The sequence below is a fragment of the Schistocerca cancellata genome, chromosome 5, assembly GCF_023864275.1.
Source record: "Schistocerca cancellata isolate TAMUIC-IGC-003103 chromosome 5, iqSchCanc2.1, whole genome shotgun sequence".
NCBI lineage: Eukaryota > Metazoa > Arthropoda > Insecta > Orthoptera > Acrididae > Schistocerca > Schistocerca cancellata.
Genome location: NC_064630.1, coordinates 132,148,923 through 132,163,338, shown reverse-complemented (window position 1 = coordinate 132,163,338; position 14,416 = coordinate 132,148,923). Strand labels below are relative to the sequence as shown.

The 14,416-nt window shown below is 42.8% G+C and overlaps 1 pseudogene; it reads right to left on the bottom strand.

The window, feature by feature from the left end:
- Positions 1-14,032: 14,032 nt before the first annotated feature.
- Positions 14,033-14,150, bottom strand: LOC126189941 (5S ribosomal RNA; annotated as a pseudogene).
- Between the last annotated feature and the right edge of the window lie 266 nt (positions 14,151-14,416).

Genomic DNA, 14,416 nt, shown 5'->3' with positions numbered 1-14,416 from the left:
TTTTCCTCAAAGATAATTGTCTGCTGCTACTGTCAAACCTATACCAATTGGATTGTTGTTGTTGTGGTCTTCAGTCCAGAGACTGGTTTGATGCAGCTCTCCATGCTACTCTATCCTGTGCAAGCTTCTTCATCTCCCAGTACCTACTGCAACCCACATCCTTCTGAATCTGTTTAGTGTAATCATCTCTTGGTCTCCCTCTACGATTATTACTCTCCACGCTGCCCTCCAATACTAAACTGGTGATCCCTCGATGCCTCAGAATATGCCCTACCAACCGATCCCTTCTTCCAGTCAAGCTGTGCCACAAATTTCTTTTCTCTCAAATTCTATTCAGTACCTCCTCATTAGTTATATGATCTATTCATCTAATCTTCAGCATTCTTCTGTAGCACCACATTTCGAAAGCTTCTATTCTCTTCTTGTCCAGACTATTTATCGTCCATGTTTCACTTCCATACGTGGCTACACTCCATATAAATACTTGCAGAAACGACTTCCTGACATTTATATTTATACTCGATGTTAACAAATTTTTCTTCTTCAGAAGCTCTTTCCTTGCCCTTGTCTCACTCCCTTCCCAACTACTGCTTCCTTTTCATCCCCCTCGACTCTTATACCTGCCATCTGGTTTCTGTACAAATTGTAAATGGTCTTTCGCTCCATGTATTTTACCCCTGCCATCTTCAGAATTTGAAATAGAGTATTCCAGTCAACATTGTCAAAAGCTTTCTCTAAGTCTACAAATGCTAGAAACGTAGGTTTGCCTTTCCTTAATCTTTCATCTAAGATAAGTCGTAGGGTCAGTATTGCCTCACGTGTTCCAACATTTTTGCGGAATCCAAACTGATCTTCCCCGAGGTCGGCTTCTACCAGTTTTTCCATTCGTCTGTAAAGAACAACCATAAGCATCAAAGTTTTCCGTGGCTATTTACGAAATTCGTGAAAAATCCTGATCAGGACGGTTGGATGAACCCTGGCCCTACGAAAGCGAGTCCAGTGTCTTAACTTCTGCGCCACTTATTCCGATAATATTAAATGAATACAGAGAAATAGAAAAATTTTACGTGTCGCAACTTGCTTGAAGTCCGAGTGAAGAGTAGCAAGTAGAAGAGTTTTAGCGAAACGCTTCGTGTTCCTCTAGATACTGACGTGTTTGGCTGTGTGTAGTTGTCTCTAGCTTCAGACGCCACTTATTGAACATAGTGTTTTCCTTTCTTCGAGAATCCATTACCATGAAACTAACGTATCATAAAAGAATTTCTTTTTGGCGTTATACTTTACTTTTTGAGAGATGTACCTGTTTATTCGTTACTTTTCCTCGAAAAATCGTTAGCACTTCCACATACAACGCCCGTTTATACTAAGAAACGATACGATACTATTTTCGACAATGCTACCGATGCAAACAACGTAATTTCACCTTCATAATACTGCAATCTGCAGCCTTCTGTATTAAAAGCTACCGGTTTTATTAGATCTTGTAGTAATGCGTACAAAAATTTTAATAATTTCAAACGGAGAAGAAGGTTTTTTAAAACAACAAATAAAATACTTCCTTTTCGAGTTGATATATAATATTTTATTCTGGAAATTGCAACATTTATGATGAAATAAAACTTCGAAGAATGTGAATTTTTTTTTTTCGTTCTAACTGCAGTTAAGGAATCGTGGCTACAGTTCTAATAATCCTGTTGCTACGGAGGCCATTGTGGATACTGGAGAGGTAATAGACTTCCAGATTGTTACAAAAGATAGTCATAAATGTTAGTCAGGGAATGAAGAAGAACAGAAATTATGAAAGAACAAGAGATGGCATGGAGGCCTCTGTAGCTACTGAAAGTTGTAGTCGATCTACGGATGAAGGGGGTGTCTGTTGTACTCAGTTCTTAAGTGATGGGGACTCAGTAGTAGTAGTAGTAGTAGTAGTAGTAGTAGTAGCCGCTCTGATTTGTGGCAATAAAATTATCACAAATGTGGAACTTGTTGGTCATGTCCAGAAGAGGATGGGCTGAGGAAGTTGAAACGAAGTTTGAGAGACAAGAAATTTTCCGATAGTAGAACCTTAAGAGGAGAGTCGACAGAGAAAATTATTGGTGAACTATAGCAATATTAGAGGTTGAACATTAGAAGTAATACTAATGGTTTCTTCAAAATGAAGCAGACAGTAAGGGCTACCTTCTCCCGGATTAGATTCATGGTTCAAACATTGTAATTCCCAGTACTCAGTTCAAACAGCCATTAACGTTCCATCCCAGCAGCAGTCATGGATATCACAGATCCTATTTACAGAGATCTGCCAGATCCTGAATTATTGAAGAAGTGTCAGCGTGGTCAGACTAAATCCAAATGAGTCTTTCAATAATCTCATTCGGACTCGCTTACCAATTTTTTTTTAATGAAGGGAAGTGATGGTGTTATTGCTTTTAATGAAAGCCACATTGGTATGTCAAAAGTGCTACTACATATGGGAATTAATCCTCGAGCAAACTGCATCAAAGAATTTGGCGGGTGGCCAAAGTTGGCATCAATAAACCAGAATATGCAGCACAGTTGGCCACTAGAAGTCCAGAAAAAAGAAAAGAATAAGAAACTCGGAATGAGATCAACAGATGATACACAGTATGGTACAGGGTGCTTCTGAGTATCAATAAAGAATAAAGCACATATAAATAAATTTTAGTCTTTTGAAATTTTAGAAGCCATTACTGAAAACTTACATTTTCTGATGTATTTTTCTCTAAGTCTCAGAAACCATTTGGAGTACAGTATTCCAATTTTCAGAGAGTGGCAACAAACATATCCTAGCTCTACTGAAGTAAAATAAAAACGTAATGTTAAGTACAATTAAAATTATTTAGGAGAAAGTACAAAAAATTACCCAAAATTTCAAGCGACAAATTAAAAAATTGTATTTCCGAAAGCAGTGGCTGAAATGAAATGATAGTTGTTAGCTAGACTCAAAGTGTAACACGTACTGTTGTGTAAAAGTCTTGTGTCAGTTAACCTAGTGCTTTCTGAAGTACACGGAAGCCAAATGACAAAATTTAACATTATCGACATAGGGCGTTCCAAGTCCCATAGGAGCGTGAGTTGGGAGTTAATGTCAAAAACTCTATGTTGAAATAGTGTCACAACATTAGATCGGGTCTAGATCATTTTTATAATTTGCTTGACAGCTTTATAAGTGAATTTCAAATCTTTTAGGTATTCTAGTTTCCGCTCAGCGCTCGCAATTGCTGAAACCTTACGAGCGCTGTAATAACAGTCGCAATATTGTCCCTTTCATTTCAATTACTCGATCGAGTTTTTAATTAATGGCACATTTCAATTACAGAACAGAGCGATATATTGAAACCAATTATCTCGATGCCTCTGCTGTCGGTGGTAATAGGTGGCCTCCACTCTTGTCAAATCCCCGCATGGAATATGATTTTATCAGCATAAGTGAACGAGTAGCGTACTGCCGGGGAAAAGAGTGTTCCGCGAAAAACTCGTTACAGCAGCCTCGGGCGCTTAGAATAATGGGTTACTGAAATATTTACTTCGTTTATACACTCTCTTTGACATTAATCAAAGCTGTTACGACTGCGGGCAATAATACGGAAAACACGTGCAAGGAGTACACAATCGTGAGAACCAGTCAAATAAACACAGACAGAAGTAAAAAAAAGTAAACAAACTGTTCATTATCACAGATTTAACCGCCATAACTGTTAACATATTTACGTCACTGTGAGACAAGACGTCAGTGCCTTCATGGAAAAGTGTTTGTGGTTCCCTACTGCAATGAGCTTTCGCATGATAAACAAATTGTTCATTTCGGTATTAACTGTGGTCGGACTAGGGTTAGTTTTCTTAAATTATGTATTTCTCGTCTGATGATACCTCTGGACGTATCTGAATTCCTAAAATCTATTTTCCTGTTAATGTTCTTGTTGTTGTGGTCTTCAGTCTTGAGACTGGTTTGATGCAGCTCTCCATGCTACTCTATCCTTTACGAGCTTCTTCATCGCCGAGTACCTACTGCAGACTACGTCCTTCTGAATCTGCTTAGTGTATTCATCTCTTGGTCTCCCTCTACGATTTTTACCCTCCACGCTGCCCTCCAATACTAAATTGGTGATCCCTTGATGCCTCAGAACATGTCTTACCAACCGATCCCTTCTTCTGGTCAAGATGTGCCACAAACTCCTCTTCTCCCCAATTCTATTCAATACCTCCTCATTAGTTATGTGATCTACCCATCTAATCTTCAGCATTCTTCTGTAGCACCACATTTCGAAAGCTTCTATTCTCTTCTTGCCTAAACTATTTTCGTCCATGTTTCACTTCCGTACATGGCTACACTCCATACAAATACTTTCAGAAACGACTTCCTGACATTTAGAACTATACTCGATGTTAACAAATTTTTCTTCTTAAGAAACGCTTTTCTTGCCATTGCCAGTCTACATTTTATATCCTCTCTACTTCGACCATCATCATTTATTTTGTTCCCCAAATAGCAAAACTCCTTTCCTACTTTAAGTGCCTCATTTCTTAATCTAATTCCCTCAGCATCACCCGACTTAATTCGACTACATTCCATTATCCTCGTTTTGCATTTGTTGATGTTCATCTTATAACCTCCTTTCAAAACACTGTCCATTTCGTTCAGCTGCTCTTCCAAGTCCTTTGCTGTCTCTGAACGAATTACAATGTCATCGGCGAACCTCAAAGTTTTAATTTCTTATCCATGGATTTTAATACCTACTCCGAATTTTTCTTTTGTTTCCTTTACTGCTTGCTCAATATACACATTGAATAACATCGGGGAGAGGCTACAACCCTGTCTCACTCCCTTTCCAATCACTGCTTCCATTTCATGTTCCTCAACTCTTATAACTGCCATCTGGTTTCTGTACAAATTGTAAATAGCCCTTCGCTCCCTGTATTTTAGCCCTGCCACCTTTAGAATTTGAAAGAGAGTATTCCAGTCAACATTGTCAAAAGCTTTCTGGAAGTCTACAAATGCTAGAAAAGTAGGTTTGCCTTTCCTTAATCTTTCTTCTAAGATAAGTCGTAGGGTCAGTATTGCCTCACGTGTTCCAACATTTTTGCGGAATCCAAACTGATCTTCCCCGAGGTCGGCTTCTATCAGTTTTTTTCCATTCGTCTATAAAGAATTCGCGCTAGCATTTTGCAGCTGTGACTTATTACACTGATAGTTCGGTAATTTTCACATCTGTCAACACCTGCTTTCTTTGGGATTGGAATTATTATATTCTTCTTGAAGTCTGAGGGTATTTCGCCTGTCTCATACATCTTGCTCACCAGATGGTAGAGTTTTGTCAGGAATGGCTCTCCCAAGGCCGTCAGTAGTTCCAATGGAACGTTGTCTACTCTCGGGGCCTTGTTTCGGCTCAGGTCTTTCAGTGCTCTTTCAAACTCTTCACGCAGTATCATATCTCCCATTTCATCTACATCTACATCTTCTTCCATTTCGATAATATTGTCCTCAAGTACATCGCCCTTGTATAGACCCTCTATATACTCCTTCCACCTTTCTGCTTTCCCTTCTTTGCTTAGAACTGGGTTTGTTTCTGTTATTCACATCTATTCATATCGTAGTATCGATCTTGCAGCTTGAAAACTAGCTAGCACAACTGTCAACTTAAATCGTCTAAAAATACATTTACGGTAAACATAAAGTTGTTATAATTCATTTTTCATGCTAACAAAATTTCTGTCTTAACTTATAATTTCTCTAGTTTTATCATCGAAAGTGAAATCAACCTTATAGACTGACTGAAACCTACTATTCTAATCATTAGGCCTATAAATCTTCACGTAAAAAATCATCTCAAGAATACATTAGATAAATTAAATCCGGAAAACAGTTTCAAATAAGACAGTCATATTAATAGCAATTTAGAGTACATCCTGCTGGAGAAGGTACTAGAAGAGGGTTTCATAATAGAACACCAATTATTTTTTCCGCCAAGCTCGTCAGATCGGTTTTGTTAGCTACAGTGTTTGGTTTATAATGTTCTCTGTTCCTCTATATTCTTTGCCTTATTCAAGTAAGTTGCACAATACATATGAGAAAATTATTGTAAAATGTTTGTCTAGAACATAGAGATACATGAGGAAAATAGTTAAAAACAACGTAATGTTACAGCAACTTGTCGTTTCAACAATCCTGTATAAAATTTTCCAATAGGTTACGATGATCAGACCACCGATCTACTATCGATACAAATCAGACACACGCATGTTGCATGTAGTACAAGTGAGCGTGCTTTCCGCCTACAGAATGGTGAAGGCGCGTGATCTGTCTCAGTCTGACGTTGCTGGTTTGGGCGTCCATCCCTTATTACAGACGTCGGACGTCGTGGGTTGGGCATACTGGTAAAATAGAACATTGGGTGAATTGTGGCTGAACTAACATCCGACTTCAATTCTGGGTAGAGTATATGCGTGCCTGAACACACAGAGCATCGAACACTCCTAACAACGGGCCTCCACAGCCGACGATCCGCGCATGTTAACATCACGAAATCGTCAACTAAGAATGAAATGGGCACGTGACTATCGGCACTGGACGTTGGCGCACTAGCAGATCGTTGCATAGTCTGACGAATCCCGATACCTTTCATGCCGATGGGAGGGCTCGAACCCGTCGTCTTCCAGGAGAACGGCTACTTGACACTTGTAGTGCGGGACGGGAACAAGCTGGTGGCGGTTTCAATATGCTCTGGGGATCATTAACGTGGGCACTCCTGGGTCCAATGGATCTCCTTCAAGGCACCATGACGGCCGAGGAATATCTTACAATGGTTGCAGACGAAGTACACCCCTTGATGTTGACCTTGTTGTTCGTCGCCAGTGGCATTTTTCGACGTCATAATGCGCCATGTCACAAAGCCAGGAGTGTGATGGAGTGGTTCGAGGGGCATAGTGAGTTCCAATTAATGTGCTGGCCTTCCATCTCGCCAGATCTAAACCAGATCGAGCACACCTGGGACGTGACTGAAGGTGGCGGCAGAGCTCATCGCCCCCCTCCATGAAATTTACGGGAATTAGGTGCCTTGTGTGTGCAGTTGTGGTGCCAACTCCAGCCAGTGATCTGCCAATTACTCATTGCTTCCATTTCACGACGCGTCGTCGCAGTTATCCGTACGAAAGGTGGACACACCGTCTATTAAGTAGGTAGCCATAATGTTTAGGATGATCAGTGCATATACAGGGTGTTTCAAAATGACCGGTATATTTGAAACGGCAATAAAAACTAAACGAGCAGCAATAGAAATACACCGTTTATTGCAATATGCTTGGGACAACAGTACATTTTCAGGCGGACAAACTTTCGAAATTACAGTAGTTACAATTTTCTACAACAGATGGCGCTGCAAGTGATGTGAAAGATATAGAAGACAACGCAGTCTGTGGGTGCGCCATTCTGTACGTCGCCTTTCTGCTGTAAGCGTCTGCTGTTCACAACGTGCAAGTGTGCTGTAAACAACATGGTTTATTCCTTAGAACAGAGGATTTTTCTGGTGTTGGAATTCCACCGCCTAGAACACAGTGTTGTTGCAACAAGACGAAGTTTTCAACGGAGGCTTAATGTAATCAAAGGACCGAAAAGCGATACAATAAAGGATCTGTTTGAAAAATTTCAACGGACTGGGAACGTGACGGATGAACGTGCTGGAAAGGTAGGGCGACTGCGCACGGCAACCACAGAGGGCAACGCGCAGCTAGTGCAGTGGGTGATCCAACAGCGGCCTCGGGTTTCCGTTCGCCGTGTTGCAGCTGCGGTCCAAATGTCGCCAACGTCCACGTATCGTCTCATGCGCCAGAGTTTACACCTCTATCCATACAAAATTCAAACGCGGCAACCCCTCAGCGCCGCTACCATTGCTGCACGAGAGACATTCACTAACGATATAGTGCACAGGATTGATGACGGCGATATGCATGTGGGCAGCATTTGGTTTACTGACGAAGCTTATTTTTACCTGGACGGCTTCGTCAATAAACAGAACTGGCGCATATGGGGAACCGAAAAGCCCCATGTTGCAGTCCCATCATCCCTGCATCCTCAAAAAGTACTGGTCTGGGCCGCCATTTCTTCCAAAGAATCATTGGCCCATTTTTCAGATCCGAAACGATTACTGCATCACGCTATCTGGACATTCTTCGTGAATTTGTGGCGGTACAAACTGCCTTAGACGACACTGCGAACACCTCGTGGTTTATGCAAGATGGTGCCCGGCCACATCGCACGGCCGACGTCTTTAATTTCCTGAATGAATATTTCGATGATCGTGTGATTGCTTTGGGCTATCCGAAAGATACAGGAGGCGGCGTGGATTGGCCTCCCTATTCGCCAGACATGAACCCCTGTGACTTCTTTTTGTGGGGACACTTGAAAGACCAGGTGTACCGCCAGAATCCAGAAACAATTGAACAGCTGTAGCAGTACATCTCATCTGCATGTGAAGCCATTCCGCCAGACACGTTCTCAAAGATTTCGGGTAATTTCATTCAGAGACTACGCCATATTATTGCTACGCATGGTGGATATGTGGAAAATATCGTACTACAGAGTTTCCCAGACCGCAGCGTTGTTGAAAATTGTAACTACTGTAATTTCGAAAGTTTGTCTGCCTGAAAATGTAATGTTGTCCCAAGCATATTGCAACAAACGGTGTATTTCTATCGCTGCTCGTTTAGTTTTTATTGCCCTTTCAAATATACCGTCATTTTTGAAACAGCCTTTAGGAACAAAGGCGCAGGAGCAGACGTTGAGACCGACTTTGAAAGATAAGTACTATTTAATTTGAAATATCGTGATTCTACCCTTAATAAGTTATTCAAACGTTGTTCATACTATAAAATGTTAAGTAGAACGTAGTGATTTTTGTTTCGTTATATCTGGGCAATAATTAAGGGGAAGGGGTTTTATGCTACGGAAGCACGTTTGCACCCAAGCGTGCAGATCTTCCTTCAGCCATCCGCCCGCCCACACGTGCCAAGGTTTTTTAGAGTGCGCCGCAGAAGTTGCGGTGCGAAGCTCTTACACGTCCTCTATACAGTCCCTGCATCTCCACATAGGATATCCATATGTTTGGAGCCCTGTAGAAAAACATTCGTGGCCGCCAATTTGCTTCGACCAAAGAGGTGCACGCCAAGGTAAAATCATTGCACCATAGGCAACCGCAACCAACTTTCCATGAAGACACTGACCGTCTTGTCTCACAGAGCGATCAATGAATTAACAATTCAAGCGATTACGCTTGAAATAATAAACAGTTGACTTACTTACTTCCATCTGCCTCTCTTTCATTTGACAGCCCAGCATGTGTATTAGCGGTTTCTATAAATTCCAGGTGTCGTTATACAGAAGATATATAAGACTATAAAGTGTCATTTGCGCGGAATTCGCCTATGAAAAATCGAAATCCATAAATTTTACAAAAATGTATTTCTGTGTGTGTGTGTGTGTGTGTGTGTGTGTGTGTGTGTGTGTGTGTGTGTGTGTATGATCGACATGTCCTCGTAAATCACTGAACAGATTTCAACCAAACTTGGCACACATATCCTTTACGGCCAGGCAATAATCACTGTGGAAGTAAGAACCATCTACCTGTCATAAACACTGAAATGCTTCAAAACTGCCGCTTTGTCCCTGATGTTTAAATTTATTAATATTTTGTTACTGAATGTGTTCCGAACGCACTTTGAGACAGTATCCAGATATTGCGCTGAATGTACGTACAAAATTACATCATTATATGACACCTGGATCAGGAGATATGAAGTCATAAACAATGAAATGAGTAAAAAACATCCGCATCATGCATGACGTTTAAATTTATTACATTTTTGCTGATAACTCTGTTCACAAAATACACTCCTGGAAATTGAAATAAGAACACCGTGAATTCATTGTCCCAGGAAGGGGAAACTTTATTGACACATTCCTGGGGTCAGATACATCACATGATCACACTGACAGAACCACAGGCACATAGACACAGGCAACAGAGCATGCACAATGTCGGCACTAGTACAGTGTATATCCACCTTTCGCAGCAATGCAGGCTGCTATTCTCCCATGGAGACGATCGTAGAGATGCTGGATGTAGTCCTGTGGAACGGCTTGCCATGCCATTTCCACCTGGCGCCTCAGTTGGACCAGCGTTCGTGCTGGACGTGCAGACCGCGTGAGACGACGCTTCATCCAGTCCCAAACATGCTCAATGGGGGACAGATCCGGAGATCTTGCTGGCCAGGGTAGTTGACTTACACCTTCTAGAGCACGTTGGGTGGCACGGGATACATGCGGACGTGCATTGTCCTGTTGGAACAGCAAGTTCCCTTACCGGTCTAGGAATGGTAGAACGATGGGTTCGATGACGGTTTGGATGTACCGTGCACTATTCAGTGTCCCCTCGACGATCACCAGTGGTGTACGGCCAGTGTAGGAGATCGCTCCCCACACCATGATGCCGGGTGTTGGCCCTGTGTGCCTCGGTCGTATGCAGTCCTGATTGTGGCGCTCACCTGCACGGCGCCAAACACGCATACGACCATCATTGGCACCAAGGCAGAAGCGATTCTCATCGCTGAAGACGACACGTCTCCATTCGTCCCTCCATTCACGCCTGTCGCGACACCACTGAAGGCGGGCTGCACGATGTTGGGGCGTGAGCGGAAGACGGCCTAACGGTGTGCGGGACCGTAGCCCAGCTTCATGGAGACGGTTGCGAATGGTCCTCGCCGATACCCCAGGAGCAACAGTGTCCCTAATTTGCTGGGAAGTGGCGGTGTGGTCCCCTACGGCACTGCGTAGGATCCTACGGTCTTGGCGTGCATCCGTGCGTCGCTGCGGTCCGGTCCCAGGTCGACGGGCACGTGCACCTTCCGCCGACCACTGGCGACAACATCGATGTACTGTGGAGACCTCACGCCCCACGTGTTGAGGACTTCGGTGGTACGTCCACCCGGCCTCCCGCATGCCCACTATACGCCCTCGCTCAAAGTCCGTCAACTGCACATACGGTTCACGTCCACGCTGTCGCGGCATGCTACCAGTGTTAAAGACTGCGATGGAGCTCCGTATGCCACGGCAAACTGGCTGACACTGACGGCGGCGGTGCACAAATGCTGCGCAGCTAGCGCCATTCGACGGCCAACGCCGCGGTTCCTGGTGTGTCCGCTGTGCCGTGCGTGTGATCATTGCTTGTACAGCCCTCTCGCAGTGTCCGGAGCAAGTATGGTGGGTCTGACACACCGGTGTCAATGTGTTCTTTTTTCCATTTCCAGGAGTATATTTCACAGAGAGTACCTACATATGCCGCTAAATCTACCTACCGAAATATATCACAGTATCACGCATAGAACAAGACATATGATGTCATGGGCACCGACATACGTGATAAAAAATTCCACATCAAGGATGAAGATTTAATACATTTATTCTTTACCACTTAGACACTTCTATACTCTAGTCAACTTAAGAAAATAGCTTACTTCAGACAGCGTTTTTGACAACTTTCAACTGCGAAACTCAAACGCCTGTAGGCGGAAACAGTAGCCGTGTATAGAGCTGCGAAGAGGCGTTGCCATACAGTCGTTTACAGAATCGCACTGTAGGTACGCGAAGCAGCAGCGCCCACCGTACAGAATCTGTACGTTGCTATGGAATCAGACAATGTGGATAGCCTGGCAATGACAGATTTGTCAGCTACTATACAATACAGAGTTGCCATGGCTCTAAAGCAGCTGTGCGAGGAGTCGAACGGAGCGTCGATGTCACATACGGAGACGTAATTCCATTCTTCCGCAACAGTGTGCCAAAATTCATGAATCTTTGTGGTTGGCGCGCGGTGGCTTGCTAATCTCTGAGCAGCCTGTGACCAAATGTTTTTAATGGGTGAGAGGTGTCACTCCTCAGCACCGTCGCTAGAAGCACTCCTATCTGGGCTTCTCTCTCTGTCGCTGCGTCAAAGGAAGCCACAGCAGTGGTGGGTGTAATTAACAGTCCGTTATGCCCCAGGCGCCGTCACACTCTCCGTGTGGAGAATGCATGACTTGCAGCAAACAAGCCAAGGTAGCGACCTACGTTGCAATATTGCCTTTACGGACCTCCAGCATAATGCAGAAACAAAGGATCAGAAACTTTCTCTTATTTGCTATTCTCTCCAAGTTCCGGTGACACCAAGTGCTTTATTTTCGGTAATAATACTAATTTCGTAATGACGCCCATTATCAGTGCGGGCGTAATAGGACGTGACGTCTACTATCGAACTTGTTGTATTGGAAGAACAGGTAGAAAGGGCTTTAAGAGAGATAAAGAATCATAAAGCAAGTGGAACTGATGAATTACCAGCAGAGATTTTTAAGAGCCTTGTGAGTAGTGGAGAGAAAGAGTTAACGTATCTATGCAATAAGACATAAGAAAGAAGTTAATGACCGGATGACTTTCTCTCGGTAGTAATGAGAAGAAAAGCAATGCCAAGGGTTTTCATTTTTTATGCGGTAAAAGTTCTACTGAGGGTAATAAATAAAAGTCGTCACAGAAGAATGCAAAAAAAAAAAAGTATTACAGAGGAATAGTATGGATTTAGAAGAGAGGAAGGTAGAAGAGAGGCAATTGGACTGTTGAGAGATACAATGAAAGAGGAAGAGAAGTTTATACTGTATTTATCGATTTGCAGAAAGCCTTTGATAGAGTACATGGGAATAAATTAATGTACATTCTAAGGGAGATGTACCTACATAATACATAGTTCTAGAGAAATTACGTCAGAAACTGCAATTTACATGTCATGAACACTGAAATGTATTAAAAAATCCCTCAGGGCTGATTAAGCATTTATACCTACAACAGAAAACACTGGCACAGATTGGAAATGTGGTGACAGAGGGAAGCGAAATGGGAAAGTGTGTGGCGCAAAGGCTTTTGTCTCTTCCCAATACTGTTTCACATGTATTTGGAGCGTAGCATTTCTAAATATTTGAAACGCAAAAGGAGTTCGGGTTGGTGGCAGGAGGATAGAATGTATTCGATTTGCTGATGATGTATTATGGGCAGAGAGCGAAAGAACTATGATTCTAATGGTAAAAGAATTAAATAAAACCTTTTAGGAATTTATATTGAGACTTAATAAGAAAAAGACAAAATGTATAGTGATAAGTGAAAGGACAGGAAGATTTGGAACAAGTTACTGTCTTCAAATATCTGGGAAGCATAATTACGGAGAATATGAGATGCAATAAGGAGGTGAATACGCCTATAGCAGTTGCCAAGGAGGCATTTAATAAGAAGAAGAGACTTGTATGTGGGTGCACGACAGGCACCTCAGGAAGAGACTGGCGAAGTGCTTTATATCAGCGTGGCATTAAACGGAGCTGAGAATGGGTACTGAGGAAAGAGAAAGAAAGAAAGGAGAGTACGAAGCATCTGTGATGTGATTTTGGAGGGGGATGGAAGGGATAAAATGCGTAGCGAAAGTGAGAAATGAGGAGCCACTGAAAGAGTGCGGGAAGAAAGAGAAATTTTAAAGGAAGAAATGGTGAATGGGAGAAGAAGAAGAAGAGGACGCAGAATACACCAGATAGTAGATAGTATAAGAACAGAAAATGAAGAGTTTAGCAAGTGATAGGGCTGTATGGAGAGCTGCATGTGAAGGCCTGTTCTAGCGTAGAGCACTGACGACAATGATGGTGATGATTATGATGATGACGATGATGATATATTTCAATACTTAGGAGGAAAGCAACGATTTGATAATGAACGACATGTCCGAAGCTAATCTAAACTAAAACTAAACTCCGCCCGAATAGGCTTGGAAGACCCAACGTACCGACCGGCCGCCGTCTCATCCTCAGCACAGAGGCATCACTGGATGCGGATATGGAGGGGCATGTGGTCAGCACACCGCACTCCCGGCCGTATGCCAGTTTACGAGATCGGAGCCGCTATTTCTCAATCAAGTAGCTCCTCAGTTTCCTTCACAGTGGTTGAGTGCACCCCGCCTGCCAACAGCGCTCGGTAGTTCGGATGGTCACCCATCCAAGAACTAGCCCAGCCCGACAGCGCTTAACTTCGGTGATCTGACGGGAACCGGTGTTACGACTGCGGAAAGGCCGTTGGGCCGAAGCTAGTCAGCGCAAGTAAATGATTTTCTCGGAGCATCTTCGACAGAATTACATATGATTTTCAAAGCGATTGGGTCTGCAGCTGTGATGAATTTTTTGATAGATTTCATGATGGTTTCAGCTGCCATTCTCTGTGTTTCATGTACGATTGTACAGTTTAGGCCTTAAGCCATTTTTAAGGATCTAAAACGGAAGCATTATACGTTAAATACATTAGTGACATCTGTGATAGTGACTTCCGTGATACAGGAACAAGTCATAT